General features: G+C 44.5%; 2 non-coding genes across 2 annotated transcripts; both read right to left on the bottom strand.

Annotated features, from left to right (window-relative positions):
* Positions 1–15,340: 15,340 nt before the first annotated feature.
* Positions 15,341–15,412, bottom strand: TRNAA-CGC (transfer RNA alanine (anticodon CGC)). The gene has a single exon. It is a non-coding gene; the product is annotated as a tRNA-Ala (tRNA).
* Positions 15,413–15,916: 504 nt separating this feature from the next.
* TRNAA-UGC (transfer RNA alanine (anticodon UGC)) lies at positions 15,917–15,988 on the bottom strand. The gene has a single exon. It is a non-coding gene; the product is annotated as a tRNA-Ala (tRNA).
* Positions 15,989–16,312: the final 324 nt, after the last annotated feature.

Below are 16,312 nucleotides of genomic sequence, written 5' to 3'. Positions count from 1 at the left end.
AACAGACCGAGAAAGAGCCTGGAATGAGGAAAAATATGAAAGGGAAAAAATTGAAAGACGGAGCGTGCAAAAGGAGGTAGAACACCTCCAAGCCCTCCTGGATGAGCAGGCACACTACCTAGAGACATTGGCAAAAACCACAAATGTTGACACACAGCACACAAGCGAGATCACCAGCCTGTCACACTTCGACCCACGGGGGTGCAATCCTGGGACAGATCACACAAAATGTATGGGCATCGATCAAAATATCCGTCACAAAGAATACCCCTCACAATTCGAGAGAAGGGAGGGAGAGATACAGACAAAAAAATTGAGACTGACGACCCCGAAGCTGGAGGGAGAGGAAAAATAAATAAAAAATTGGCAGGATATGCAGTACAAATAAAAACGGAAAAAAGAACACGAGCAACTCAAAGACAGGGATCACTCACCACAAAGACGCACACTGCGCAAATATGACCAACCGGGCAGTGCAGACAGCTCGCCAGAAGAACACGCGACATGTACACACGACCGACGTAGAACCAACCACAGAGATCACTCACCACAAAGACGCACACTGCGCAAATATGACCAACCGGGCAGTGCAGACAGTTCACCAGAAACACACGCGACACGCACACACGACCGACGTAGAACCACCAACAGGGATCACTCGCGAGAGGGACGCGCACTACGCAAATATGACCAACCAGATAGTGCAGACAGCTCACCAGAGAAACACATGCCACGCAAAACCCACAAAAAAAAACCGACCCGCACCACAGATGACAGCCACAGTGATTACGACAGTCACGACGCACGACACCAACATAAATCAAATACTAGGCTAAGACATCGGAATATAAGCGCCTCACCGAACAGACACCACACCCATGGTAGACGGCGTGAAGGCCGAGCTCAAAAATGCTCACCACACAGGCACGAATCAAGAAGACCACGCACGCCAACACAGAGACACGGGTCACGAGACCAACATAAGAAACACAAGAACAAGCCAAGAGACAGACACGACTCGTCAGATAAAGCGGAAACCACGACACAGGCAAAGGAAACGCGATAGCAGTGATAGCAGAGACGACTCGAGTGAGCACTCCTCGGAAACCGACGCCACCGATGATGACCAACACTCTTTCAACAGTAAAACCCTCAAGCTGATGGACAAAGCGCTCGTGAGGATTCCCTATTTTGATCCACAGAACAAGAATCGAGATATACACATTCACATCGCTATTGTAAGACAGGAGGCTAAGATCCGGGGTCTGGGTAAGTCAGAGGAAAAAGCATGCTTGTTGTCAAGAAGCTTACATGAACATGCCAGACCATGGGTAGCCTCCCTGCCACACAGAGTCAAGAGCGATTTCAAACAATTAAGCCAGGCAGTAATTAAAATATTTGGGGAATATTCCACTCTATCTGAAGGGTTGAACGCGGCAAAACTAATGACGCGACGTGCAGACGAAGACCCACGAGATTATCTCCTCCGACTCAAGAGAGCATATTACGCAGGCGATGAAGAAAACAACGCCCAGGAAGAAGAGAACATATTAAAAGTGATGTTCTTCCAATCACTGAGGCCAGAAATCATGAGAATAGTCGGAATGATGTTAGACCCCGAAACGGCCTCCCTACGCCAGATAGAAAGCAAGGCCCACACGGCCTGGGTGAACGGCCGGAGGACAACTAACATAGTCAAAACACATATCGTCACCAAGGATAAAGAACGCCTCGACCTAGAGGGAAGCGAATCCCCTGAAAAGAACAGCAGCATCACACGGGACGAACATGGAACCCCCCAGGAGAGGGCGCCAAACCGACAAGAACCAACACCCACCGGCCAACCACTGAACAATGGATCTAGGGACGAGGCAAGAGTAAGCTGGCACCCGCGACAACCACCACCGGGGAATGCCGACACAAGCGAATCCTGGAACAACCACGGGGGGTGGAGAGCGAACGATGGACCACCCACACCCCGGGGAGGCCGACGCCCACCAAACCAATCACCATACCGCCTCCCACTGCCGTCTCCACTAGCCATAGAGCATAGACCATCACCAACCAACTGGAATCGATATGCTCACCACATCCGGATGGAAAGGGAACCCCTAGAGAATAAGAAGACTCCCATGCAAACAGCAAAGGCAAGGACATCAACAGAACACACACAGGAAGAGGACGCATTCAACGCAAATATAGCCCAAGTGAACATCAGAAGCTCAAGAAACCCCGAAGCAGCCACTGAGGTGATACCCGAGGGTAGAGGCCACCATCTGGGAGAACTAATTCCTGTAGGACCGGGCGGACGAGTCCACCTGGAAGTAAGAGTGCAAGACACTCTGACCAGCCAGGGCCTGTGTGATACCGGAGCAGAAATATCAATGATTTCCGATCACCTATTTGGTGTTGTATGTGTCGGGTTATGAAATTTTGATGAAAATAATAAATATTAATAATTTTCCGAAAAATGCGCAAATCGCATTAATTATGTTAATGTGTTTATTAATATGCATACATTATGATGATGCGTGTAATTATATGCATAAATTATGATAATCGCTGAGATAATCGTAGTAATTTATGCGGATGCTTGCGACGATGTTAATGTGTGCAGTTGTGATAATTAGGCTCAGCTTCGTGTATCCAGAGTTGTCAATCAGGATAACACGATTATCATCGATTAAACGTTTACCGATTATCCTAGTGTGTGTTATGATATTTAAGGTCACCAGTTCAGATCTCATCAGGATACAGCTCTTATGAATAAGACAGTTTTGCATGGACTTGGAAAGAAGCATTCGAACAGTTGGTGTTAAGCAATTTTATTCTAACAAGCATGTGACATTCTATTATGCAGGTCAAGCATGCGTCAATAATTCAGGAATAACCAACCTCTTATGCATTTGCGATACTATGCATTCGATTAATATGAATAACTAAAATTCTTATGCAATTACGATATTATGCATTTGACTAAAATGAATGAATAAACACTTATGCATTTGCGATACTATGCAATTACCTAATATGAATGACTAAATATTTCTTATTCATGTAACTCGACGGCAGCACTGCTTTGCACGATCAGTTGATATTGAACGCACCACCTCGAAATGGCAACCCTTTTTGAAACGCAAAGACAATATATATTTTTTTAGTCTTATTCGTGTGCGTGCTGTGTGTGCGTTGTCCCCTCGTAATATTAATTGTGTCGTTAGCTTGTGTGGTGTAGGAGGATACAAACAGCGGCCAGAAGTTTTCTCTGGGTTGGGCGTGGCCGCCGCGAGCCCCTGCGTGTCTCTGCTTGTGCGCTCTCTCTCCCTCCACTGCTGGATGATGAGTTGGCACGACGCTCGGTGACGTCCGGTGACGTCCGAGTCGTGCTGCTCTTGCGCTCTCTCTCCCTCTACTGCTAGATGACGAGTTGGCACGACGCTCGGTGACGCCCGGTGACGTCCGAGTAGTGCTGCTCTTGCGCGCTCTCTCTCCACTGCTGGATGACGAGTTGGCACGACGCTCGGTGACGCCCGGTGACGTCCGAGTCGTGCTGCTCTTGCGCTCTCTCTCTCCACTGCTGGATGACGAGTTGGCACGACGCTCGGTGACGCCCGGTGACGTCCGAGTCGTGCTGCTCTTGCGCTCTCTCTCTCTCCACTGCTGGATGACGAGTTGGCACGACGCTCGCCGTCGCTCTGGACGTCTTGTCTGTTTACACTGGTCGTTGGTAGGTGTGCCCTCAAACACACGGCGCATTCGATGGCGCTGTCCTCTTCCTCACAGCCGTTTGACCAGGCTTTCTCCACTGCTTCGCGCTCTCTGCTTTGCACGCTTGGTCGACGCTTGGCGATCTCCGCCCTTTTACAGGTTGATTGCTTGTCGTCACTCGTCACTCTCTCTGCTCCGTGCTTCCCTTGTTCGTGTAGCTGCCAGCTTCACTCGCACTTAACTTCGTTCTGCGAGAAGCGACACCGGCTATCGACATCGGTGTTTCGTTTCCTCACGATGCTCCGCCAGCCGGAGCACGGCTGAAACCCAGCCCCGACCCAGGTTGAACTCAGACTTCTGCGACTCGAACGACCCCTCCTCGTTCCATCACTTCTCGAGGCACGATCTGCCCCCGCTCTCTTGCGAGCCCTGTCGCAACGCTGCGTCGCAAGCCGAGTTGCGAGACCGAGCACGACTCGACCCAGACTGCTCTCAGACTGTCACTTTAACGACGTCTCGTCGTCCCATCTCTCCTTGAGGCACGACTGCCACACCTCTCTTGCGAGCCCCGTCGCAACACCGCGTCGCAAGCCGAGTTGCGAGACTGAGCACGACTCAACCCAGACTGCTCTCAGGCTGCCACTTTAACAATGTCTCGTCGTCCCATCTCTTCTCGAGGCACGACTGCCACAGCTCCCTTGCGTGCCCCGTCGCACCGCTGAGCGCGACTCGGACCGACTCAACCCAGACTGTCCTTTCGCGGTGTGCGCCCGTGCCTAACTCAAAACCTGACTCCCCTCTCTTCGCGTCTCTTGCGAGAGAAAACAAACAAGACAGAGCGAGAAGAAGCAGACACCCCCCCACCCCTTGTGACCTTTTGCTCCCTCCTTGCCCGTCAGACCCCGCTGGAAGACAAAGGTGGCTGAGGAGATGTTTGTAATACATTTATGTGGTCCTGTGTGTTACATTTATTCTTGAATTATATTCTATGAGTTCCTTCGGTCTTAGTATCGTGGTAATCATTCGTCTATGTTTAATGAATATTCGTAATGATTCTCGTCACATTATTATTTTGGCTTCGCCAAGTTTAGTTCTCCAGAGATTGGTGTTTATTCTGAGTTATATTTTAATGTCCTGAGGTTAAGCGTAATGTTTCCACTTAAGCTTTCTGGAATTCGTACTCTTTAGTTTTTATTTTTATTTTTTTGGAAGGTCGTGTAGGTAGGAAACATATAATAATAGAAAAAAATATTATTGTTTGTTGGTTAATTATCTTTGTTAAGTTTCTAATTTTCGGTAAGGAAAACGTTAAGAAAACGCGAAGTTTCAACCGTTATTTATTCTGCCCTTATCTGTACATCTCCAGATGTCTTGGGAGGCTAGTCCATACATCTTTTGTCCATCTGGATGTCCATGACCTCTTTGTGACCGAACTCTCAACATTTTAACCGCCCTCCATGTTTCATGGATTCCTGGTGTTCTTGTGAGGAGAAGTGAGTTGTTTTCATTAATTAATAAAAAAAAAAGGTGTATATATATAGATAAAAAAAAATTATAATATTTTTTTTGAATTGTTCTTAATTAAAAAAAGGGTATAGACACAACAATCCGCCCGTTTGAAAATTATCAGGGGTCGATTTGGCCACTGGCGAATTTTCAAACCAAGTAAATGCCCTTTTTTTGTGTTATGAATCTATAAGCCGCCCTCACTCTCGGCGGTTATTTCTTACGACGCGCGCATATGTATCACAATCGTAACATGGTTACATTTGAAATAAGCAAAAGAAATAAAACACAACGTTAAACATCGGTACTAATCCATAACGCATTCCTTCCAAAGCGCGCGCATATGTATCACAATCTTAACAAGGTTACATTTGAAATAAGCAAGGAAAATACAACAAAACTTTAACATCGATATCACCAGTTACATGGTTCTCATACATCATAACTCCGACGGATATTAATTTTTTGTTTTTGTTAAATCCTGGGAAACGCTAGGTAGCGGTATCGAACGCATTTTTGCGTTATTTTCCTCCTGTTACATCCTTGCAATCTTTTTACCAAGTTCCGAGTGTCTGGTTTACCACTTATCACTTTGATCATTCGATCACGGTTTTCCGGTTCGTTTTTGTAATTTCCCCTCTCACTCTCTCGCGTCATGGGAGTGTGTGGTGTAAAATTGTGCTGCACATAATCAGAATTCGCGCACACAACCAACTTCTGTACTCCGTCATCACTGGCATTCGCTCTCTCTGCGATTACATGCACATTTGCCGAGTCAGTGTGTCGATTTAATTCTGTCCCTCGTAATGTTGCCCTCTTTGTTTTTACGAGTGTGTTGGATTTCAACACCATTCCCGATACGTCATGGACATTCGTCTCCATTTTAGCACTCCGATCCACATTAATTTTTGTTTCATTTGGATATTTTCCATTCAAAGGCTCAAGCCTGCGCTCCTCAGGGCGTGTCCCTGCTGTCTGTTTTTGTACTGTCCGATCACGCTTCAATGCAACCCTGTCCTTGTATTTGATCCGCGCGTCATTTACGGGAGCACTGTCCACGTTTTTGCCCGCCCTGTCACTTGCAGCCTGTTTGTATTTCCCATTGAGCTCAGGGTTTAACACCTCGGCGGGGGGGACGCGTGTTGGCCGCTCGCTCGCGCTCACTGTGGGTAGTTCATCATGTATTTGGACCGCATTCTGTGTTATTCCTCTATTCCCTCCTGGTATAGCCGGTGGAGGAATTGGTCGGAATTGGATCGATTGTGTTTGACCTCCCATCCTGCGATTCTCCTGAATGTTCGCATCCATACCTCCGCGGTCTGTGTAACACCTTCCCACTAGGTGGTTATCTTGCCATCTCTGTGCGTAATTTGAACCTTGCGTGTGTCGTGGGATGGGGTGTTGATATGGTTCTGCTCTGAACCTCTCCCTCCTACGATTCTCCTGCATGTCCGCATCCATACCTCCGCAGTCTGTGTACCTTCCCGCTGGATGGTTATCTCGCCATCTTAGTGTGCAACTTTGGCCTCGTGTGTGTCGTGGCATGGGGTGTTGGTATGGTTCTGTTCTGAACCTCCCCCTCCTGCGATTCCTCTCAATGTTCGGCTTTGTGCCGCTCTCATACTCGTGCCAACCTCTCTCTGGGTTATTTTGCCATGTGTGCGTGCGTTTTTGCTCCGTCCTGCATTGTGGGACTGCTCGGTGATTTTTATTCCTCTCTGAGAGGCTGGGTTCCTTATCCCTCTCCCTGTGTTCTGGATCCGAATTATGATTCTTAGCTCTGTATAACCATGCTATGTACGCCTTGCTCTCTATGCGGCGTAAGGATGCGGTTTCTGGATTCAAAACCATTCTCACCCTTTCTGTAATCTCTGGGCTCAAGGATTAAAAAAACATAATTTTGAACATTTTATCTCTTTCGTGGTATTGATTCACATCGCCTGCGTAATACGCTCTTTTAAATTGTACGAGGTAGTCACGTGGATCTTGGTCCATGCCCTGGGTCATCGATTTTACAGCATAAAACCCCTCAGTGAGTGTCGAATATTCTCCAAACTTCCGAATCACTGCCAGGCTCAGTTGTTTAAAATCATTTCTAACCTTGTGTGGTAGTGACTTTACCCATGGGATAGAATCTTCATGTAAGCTTCGTTTCAACAAACTCGCTTTTTCATCCCGTCTCATCAGCCCTCTAATCATTGCCTCCTCTTCCACTGTCGCGATATGTGTATGTATATCCATGGACTTATTGTGGGGGTCAAAATCGGGAATTCTGACTAGTGCCTTGTCCATCAATTTAAGGGTTTTACTGGTGAATAGGTATTCCGAAAGTTGATTGCCGTCAGCGTCATCATAAAACAAGTTATCATCAGGCAATCTGTCACTTTGGTCTGTGCTGTGTCGCTTGTGTTTAAGTGGCGTGCATTTTTTGTGTGATCGCTCAGTGTTGTGTCGCTCGTGTTGCCATTTCCCTTCAGTTTTTGCCTCTGCCCTTAGGGAAGGATGTCCTGTCGACTTTACTTTAACATTTTGCCTCGCTCTATCTGTGAAGTTGTCAATCTCACATGTTTTTGTTTGCATATGTATCTCTCCATCCATTCTCTCGAATGTTGAGGGTTTCCCTTTGTCAAGGATTTTTTGTTCGATATTCATAATTTTTTTCGATCAGTCCCTTGACTCTGTCCCCGTACCCAAGAGTGTGATTTACTGTTACTTTCATATTTATTCTGTGGATCAACGTCTGTGAGTTTCGCTGGTGTCGCGAGCCCTGATTTCTCCTCCCTTACGATGGTGTGAGGACATTTTTCCTCGTTTATTAGAGACGATTTCTCTCCCGTTTCCTTTCCAAATTTTTCCTCATTCCACAATCCCTGTCTGTATGCCTGTGTGAGAAGGCATGAGTCCTGTCCTGCCTTCTCTGCAGTTTTTGCATCGTGTTCGCCTTCGTTACATTTTATCCAGTCAATTAGTTTCCCCCGAGGTATGTTTGTGTTATCGATACAGCTCCCTGCCCATATGTCTCTCTGACTGTACTGCTTTATAACAGATTGGTCGGTACGTTTTAATACGAGCTCGCAGTATCCCGTAACCCATTCAAAAATTATTTTTAATCCTAGAATCTTAGGTATGGCAAGAGTTACTTTGACATTTCCTTTTAGAGTGCATATAAAACAATTATCTCACAGAGGGTAGTCAGTTTGAATCGAGCTATTCTGTACTTTTCTGATTCAGAGTGCGTACCTCTAACACCATTTATCACAGGATGCAATCGGTTTGATACGGTATTATCTTAATTCCACTGTCTTTTTTTTTTCAACCTGCTATTCTGGGTTTTAACCTCAGAGGGCGTTTTTTTTTTCGCCCGTTTACAATCACAATGCAATGTTTGGTCACGATATTCTGGTTAACAGTAGTGATTCATTCCATCATCCATGCAAAACACTGTCTGTGAGAGATCCCGGGCGAGCCACCCATTATGTTGTATATGTCGGGTTATGAAATTTTGATGAAAATAAGAAAAATTAATAATTTTCCGAAAAATGCGCAAATCGCATTAATTATGTTAATGTGTGTATTAATATGCATAAATTATGATGGTGTGAGTAATTGTTTGCATAAATTATGATAGTCGCGGAGATAATCGTAGTAATTTATGCGGATGCTTGCGATGATGTTAATGTGTGCAGTTGTGATAATTAGGCTCAGCTTCGTTTATCCAGAGTTGTCAATCAGGATAACACGATTATCATCGATTAAACGTTTACCGATTATCCTAGTGTGTGTTATGATATTTAAGGTCACCAGTTCAGATCTCATCACAGGATACAGCTCTTATGAATAAGACAGTTTTGCATGGACTTGGAAAGAAGCACTCGAACAGTTGGTGTTAAGCAATTTTATTCTAACAAGCATGTGACATTCTATCATGCAGGTCAAACATGCGTCAATAATTCATGAATAACCAAACTCTTATGCATTGCGATACTATGCATTCGATTAATATGAATAACTAAAATTCTTATGCAATTACGAGGTTATGCAATTACCTAATATGAATGACTAAACATTTTTTTTTATTCATGTAACTCGACGGCAGCACTGCTTTGCACGATCAGTTGATATTGAACGCACCACCTCGAAATGGCAACCCTTTTTGAAACACAAAGATAACTTTTGAAAGTCTTATTCGTGTGCGTATTGTGTGTGCGTTGTCCCCTCGTAATATTAATTGTGTCGTTAGCTTGTGTGGTGTGGGAGGATACAGACAGCGGCCAGAAGTTTTCTCTTGTGTTGGGCGTGGCCGCCGCGAGCGCCTGCTGCTCCCTCGCTCGGCGTGTCGCTCGGCTTGTGCGCTCTCTCTCTCTCTCTCTCCACCGCTGGATGACGAGTTGGCACGATGCTGTCCTTGAAGATGCTCGGTCGCTCGTGTCGCTCGGTGGCGCTGGGTGTCGCTCGTTGGCGCACAGTGGCGCACGGTGGCGCACAGTGGCGCACGGTGGCGCACGGTGGCGCACGGCGGCGCAAGGTGGCGCTCGGTGGCGCAGCTCTGCTGGCGCTGGGTGGCGCTCGGTGGCGCTCGCTTGGCGATCTCCGCCTTTCCTGCGGGTTGTTCGCTGGTCATCACTCTGACGAGGAGCGATGCTTCGTTCGTGGCAGGGTGGACGTTGGCGTCTTTGTTGGCTTCACTCGCAGCTCGGCGACTCAGGGTAGCAATTCTTCTCAGGTGGTGCAGACCTCGGCTTGTAGCGGCACGTCGCTACCCCGCGAACCTCGTCATTCTGGATGACGAAAACTTCTTGACGATCTGTGGTGGAGTCGAAGCCCTGGCGACCTGTGGTGGGGCCAGAGGCCCTGACGATTTGTGGTGGGGGCCAGGGCCCCTGACGATCTGAGTTGAATGGATTTTACCCCGGCTTATATTGAGAAAATCCACTCAATCTTCCCGAGTTGTTTGAAGGCCGTCATATATCTTTCTGTGGGTTGAACACATCTCGTCCGTGTGTTTCGTGTGTTAGTGAAGACACAGTTGTGTAACCCTTCTGGGAGGAGGGGTGTGGAATATTATTTGCTTGCGTGTGCAAATCTTGCTGTTTGTGCTCAAAACGTGATCACCCTCTTCTCTCTTTTGCGAGAGAAAACAAACTAAAACAGAGCGAGAATAAGCAGACACCCTCGCAATCCCTCCTTGCGACCTTCCTAACCCTCCAAGCATTCATGGGCCATCTGTTTGTGCTGCGGGGAGACAAAGGCGGCCGTGCTTAACTCAAACACGCGAGCACCCTCCCTCTCTCCGCATCTCTTGCGAGAGAAAACAAACCATGTCAGCACAAACCCCCCCCGCCCCTTTGACCTTTTTGCTCCCTGCTTGTCTGTCAGACCCCGCTGGGTCATTCCGAGGCCAGACCCCGCTGGAAGACAAGGGTGGCTGAGGAGATGTTTGTAATACATTAATGTGGTCCTGTGTGTTTCATTTATTCTTGAATTATATTTTGTGGGTTCCTTCGGTCTTAGTATCGTGGTTATCATTCGTCTATGTTTAAGGAATTTCGTAATGATCCTCTTCACATTATTATTTTGGGCTTCGCCAAGTTTAGTTCTGCAGAGATTGGTGTTTTTATTCTGAGTTATTTTTTTTTTATGTCCTGAGGTTAAGTGTACTATGCACTTAAGCTTTCTGGAATTCGTACTCTTTAGTTTTTCGGAAGGTCGTGTAGATAGGAAACATATACTTCTAAATAATATGTATGCGGTGAATTTAAGGGAATTACTAATAATAAAAATTATTGATTGTTGGTTAATTATCTATGTTAAGTTTCTACTTTTCGGTAAGGAAAACGTTAAGAAAACGCGAGTTTCAACCGTTGTTTGCTCTGCACCTTATCTGTACATCTCCAGATGTCTTTGGGAGGTTAGTCCATACATCTTTTGTCCATCTGGATGTCTATGACCTCTCTGTCACCGACTTCTTACCAGTTTAATGGCCGTTTCACAGATTCCTGGTGTGTTTGTAGTGGGTTGTTTTCATTATTTAATTAAAAGGTATATATAGATATAATAAAAAGAGAAATAGTTTTTTTTTCTTAATTATTCTTAATATTAATAACGAAAAACAGGGCATAGATCCAACAACCTCCAAGTATTATCGTCTCCGAGTTAGTCACTACATCTGCACAAAATAACCAATCACATGGCTGTAATGTGGTTCTGCACTTAATTTGGATAAATTCTATGTATAAGAAGACCATTGTTTCGACAAACGTTACTCCTACATAAAGAACAGGTGGGAGGGTCCTGCTTTTTACTATGGGGACCAGAGGGCATTTGAAGTGTACTCAGAATTAGCTCTATGATATCAGCTTCAGTGGGCCATTTTCCAACACTAGGCTTGCAATGGTCTGCTAGAGACACGAATGAATAATTGGTTCCATGGCAGGATGGGGACATCCCAACACGGGTTAAAATTTGGTGAAAATTCGAACATGCGGGTTTATGAATCAAATACGTTTCAGTTTTATTACCACTGCAGTGGCTTTTCGGCATTGAGGTAGGGTAGATGTGAAGTTTAATAACATTGTGTACCCCGTCCTTTTTAACGACAAAGTAAAGATTCAGAGTGAATGTACATCCACTATCGTTACTATCCCCATACAAATATAAAACACACACATTGCATGGAATTGTCCAAGTGTCCGACAAAGTCATTACGAACCACGTGAGATCGTCAAATCTGGGGGGAGCATACAGGATGTCAGCTCTGATAGATCAGTGTCTCTCACACAGACACTCACCCAGAAGCATGTCGATACACACACAAAGACCAAAAAAACCGATACGCTGTCTTTCTGACAGACCTGTTCTTCACCTGAGGACGGCTGCTTGCGTTGTGGCCGAAACGTCGTGATAATTATTTTATTATGTTTTATTTTTATTATTTTATTATTTCCAATCTACGTGACTTTACCGAAAGAACCAAGAAGATGAATCCCGGCAGTCACGAAAGCTTTAAATGGAAATTTAACCCATATAGCCTTCATGAGACTTTTGGGGCAAGTTCTGTTAGAAAGCAGAAATCCTTTGTTCACGACATGGCCTATCATGGATTTTGCGTTCAATTGTATTTTTTTTTACATTTACAATCCGTATAGCAATCAACATAGCTTATCTAATCTAGCCATTGTAATTACATCTTAATATGTATGTACATCCCACTGCATAATTGTACGCTTACGTTTGAATAAAGATGTATATCTCCATGCATAAGTCCGTGCTTTCTGTGAATTTGCTAATATTCACCCGACAATGTCCTCTAAACTGCTGCAAGTTTAAAGGATTAAACAACGACATACAGTCTGAAGAATCAAAATGATGTTGTCCAGTTTAATTTGGACTAAGAGGTGCAAATTTATACTGTACTTACTTTGTTTTATATATACATTTCAGGACACTCGTGTTGAGCAGGGTGTTTCTTGAAAACGAGGTTGTTATGTTATAATTTACGTCAAAAACTTTGAACAATCATCCGAATGGTTTAGCTTATAAGCGTGGTTTATAATAAAGTAACGCAAAAAAAACAATCGTCACCTTATAGTCTGTAACATACTACCTTCGGTGTGTATATACACCAGTGTGAATGTGTTCAATATTTTGTTAATGTTCAATATTTTGCACGTGTTTAATATTTTGGACGTGTTTTATGGTTATTCCATTGACTATTGAGGGATTACCAGCCCCTCGCACCCGTCCAAAGACCTCGTGGGCCACTGTGGTGGCTACGAGCCTTCCCTCCGGGACATTGCTCACATCCACCACAGCGTTACCGTTCAACACCGTCAATGAAGGAAGGGGGTTGTTTTTCCAAAACTTTACTCGTGGCAGGGGATTGGCAAAAAACAGGGAGTGCCTCTTTCTGATAAACAAAAAACGAATGAAGGGGGCGTGGGAGCGTGGCGTAAGGTGTGGAAAGCTGTAAATCACAGGTATCATTCGATGACACCAGCACACAAATGGTGGGGTCGTTTGGAATGATGTTGCATTAATGAAAGATTAAGTTCTCGACGTTGCATTTCATGAAATTTAAATTCAATTGTTATTTTTGGAAATTAAAAAATGCATATCTAGCAACAGATCTTTGCTAATCTTGCCATTGAGCTTAAGCCTGAATACATATATTCATCTCACAGCATATTTCGCGTTAATTTGCTAATATGCACCCTGCAATGTGCTGCAAACTGCTGCCAGTTCAAAGGCGTTACCAGGGAAATGCAGTATTAAAATTGTGATTTGGACTTTGAGGTGCAAGTTTATACCGTGCTGACTTTGTTTTATAAATTTATTTAAGTAATTGTGTTGATATGAGCGCGTCAGAACAATCAAGTAGATTTGTTATATTTAATCCACGAAAATTATTACAATTGCTGTCATACACTTTTAATGATCATGTGTGTATGTATTTACACTGCTGAGTATGTACACTTGTCTTTGACTCGTGTGTGTACAGGTGTTTGTTGGAAGCATTGTACAGATAACGAACGCTCAGATAACTTTAAGAAATAAAAATTGTATTCATCTGCAAAAAAATTCTTAACGTTAATATTGCTATGCATGCACACTCGCGTGTATGTGTACACTGCATTGTATGTCTGTATGTACACCCCTGTATATGCACACTCGTGTGTGTATGCACACTCGCTGTATATATAGTGGTGCTTGGATGCACACTCGTGTGTGCATGTCTACTAGTCCGTGTTTTTTAAAGGAAGGATATGGTAGCAATAACGTACGATCAGTCATCTTTAAAAACAAATCAGGTTTTTATTAATCTGCAAAGATATTTACGTTAAAACTCGTATCGAAATCTTTATTAATATTCATTTGGTCAAACAGTTAAGGAACGGGACAAATTATTTCATTTTCAGGAATGTAATAGTTTAAAATCTTCTCAAAATCAAACACGCAAACGTGGATTTATCATTCCCCATTGACATCCTTATCGATTGAAGTTATTCATCCTGAAGTCAAAGGCATCAAACACAGGAACAACGAACCTGAAATCCACGTACATCCTGAAACCTATAATCTGCAGTCGTTTTCATTAAACAATGAGGAAAAATATTTTTTTTTATATATATTGAGTAAAGTTATGATCACAGTCATTCTCCAACTTTAGCTCAACAAGACCACTTAAAAAAGAGAATAAAATCAGGAAATGGACCACCTCACAACCACAGCGCATCACACCACATCAACAAGTAATCCGATATGACTACAAGGCACCACTTTAACGTGACGAAGTCTAGAATGAACTTCAACACGCAAGTAGCTGTGAGAAGATCACAACACATGGCACCTTCTACCATAAACACCACACATTTAACAGTACCGATGATACAACCACCAGACAAAGCATCGCATCTATCGAAATATAAAATTGTTGTCATCCTGAAAACACGTTCCTTCGGAGTGGGCAGGTAGAAACTTGGTTGGACAGCACATTCGTGCACGACAAAAAGCTCGCGGTCACGTGATGCACTTCAACCAATCCCTGAACGTACATGTTCGGGAGGGGCGATGCACGACAGACAAATAATCCCTGGTGGGCAGTGTGAAACTGTTGCTCCTACCTGTATAATTCCACTCGTTGAGTTATCCTTCAGCGATGATGACTCCAGACCGATTTTCTTCTCACCCACTTCGTTCGACCACCACTCGGCAGGTCACAACACTTTTCTCTCGGCTTCCTCCACGCACTGTTCAAATTTGGAAGTCCATCTTACGGTTTCAATTCTAATTATCTTGCTAATTTCTATAAATATTTTGATTTCACACTTGATGATGCTTGCTTGTGTTGCAGTCGAAACGTGGTGATAATTTTGTTTGATATTTTTATTATTTTATTATTTCCCTTCTACGTGACTTCACCGAAAAAAACAATAATATGAATGCCATAAACATGTTAACTCTTATGTACTACAACTTTGATTGTCGTGCTGTTCATTGCTGACCGTATGACATGTTGGTCTTCTGGATCTATGCTCAGCAACCATAACGAATGAAAACAAGCAGGCGTTTTGTGCAGGCCACGCATATTCCTTCGAGTAAAATTGTCTACTGGCAAAATATCACCTCGTGGAGATGCCGGGGATTGAACCCGGGGCCTCACACATGCGAAGCGTGCGCTCTACCACTGAGCTACATCCCCATGGTGGTGCTACCTGGGCGCAGTTCCACCTCGATACGGGGTGAAACGTCGTCATCAGCTTCTTCTTCTCCCTCGTCACCCCACTCACTCTCCTGTTGGCCCTGGGCCCTGTACACTTCGAGTCTGCACAGAGTCCAAGCAAAATGTATTTCTTTGAAAGAAATAGAAATAACAAGCATACATGTGGATCGATACTATGATGCTTTCCCAATTTATTTATTATTGGAAATATTTAATTCGGAAATAAAAAAGTGTTTTGGATACTTTTAAGCACTGGTTTTCAGCTCCGAAATTTTAAGTAAACCATTTGATCACTGTGTGCACCGCTAGTTATACAAACAGCAAGTTCCTGAAATCAACACAAATTCATCCGAAGGTATCGTTCATATAGGGTAATATTTACGAGAGTTCATGTGCACCCCTATTACAGGGACATTGACACAGCCAATTGATTTTGGAATTCAAACTTTGTTGTAAAAAATATTTAAATAAAAGCTTCCGAGATGGAGATGCCGGGGATTGAACCCAGGGCCTCACACATGCAAAGTGTGCGCTCTCCCACTGCGCTACATCCCCACCACGCTGGCAGCCAGCCAGGTAGCCAGCCCCCTGAACTATCGGCCCCTCCCCTTACCCCCCTCCTCCTTAGGCCCCTCCCCTGAACCTCCTCCCTTAGGCACCTCCCCTCTCCGTACCCGGCAGTAGGTCTCCACCAATCAAAGAGCTGTTTATGTTATATATTTATTTATGCACGACAGACAGATAGACAGACAGACAATAAATCCCTGGTGGGCAGTGTGGAACATTGTTCCTACCTGTATTAACCTTTATTATGAATAACCCCTCAACCCCATAACTCCCCCTGTGCCACCCCCCATGTCCCCCCTCACCCCCCTCACC

This window comes from Lampetra planeri, chromosome 82 (genome assembly GCF_965212315.1).
Source record: "Lampetra planeri chromosome 82, kcLamPlan1.2.h2, whole genome shotgun sequence".
NCBI classification, from domain to species: domain Eukaryota; kingdom Metazoa; phylum Chordata; class Hyperoartia; order Petromyzontiformes; family Petromyzontidae; genus Lampetra; species Lampetra planeri.
Note: the sequence above shows the minus strand (reverse complement) of the source record. Positions and strands in the feature narration are given on the sequence as shown.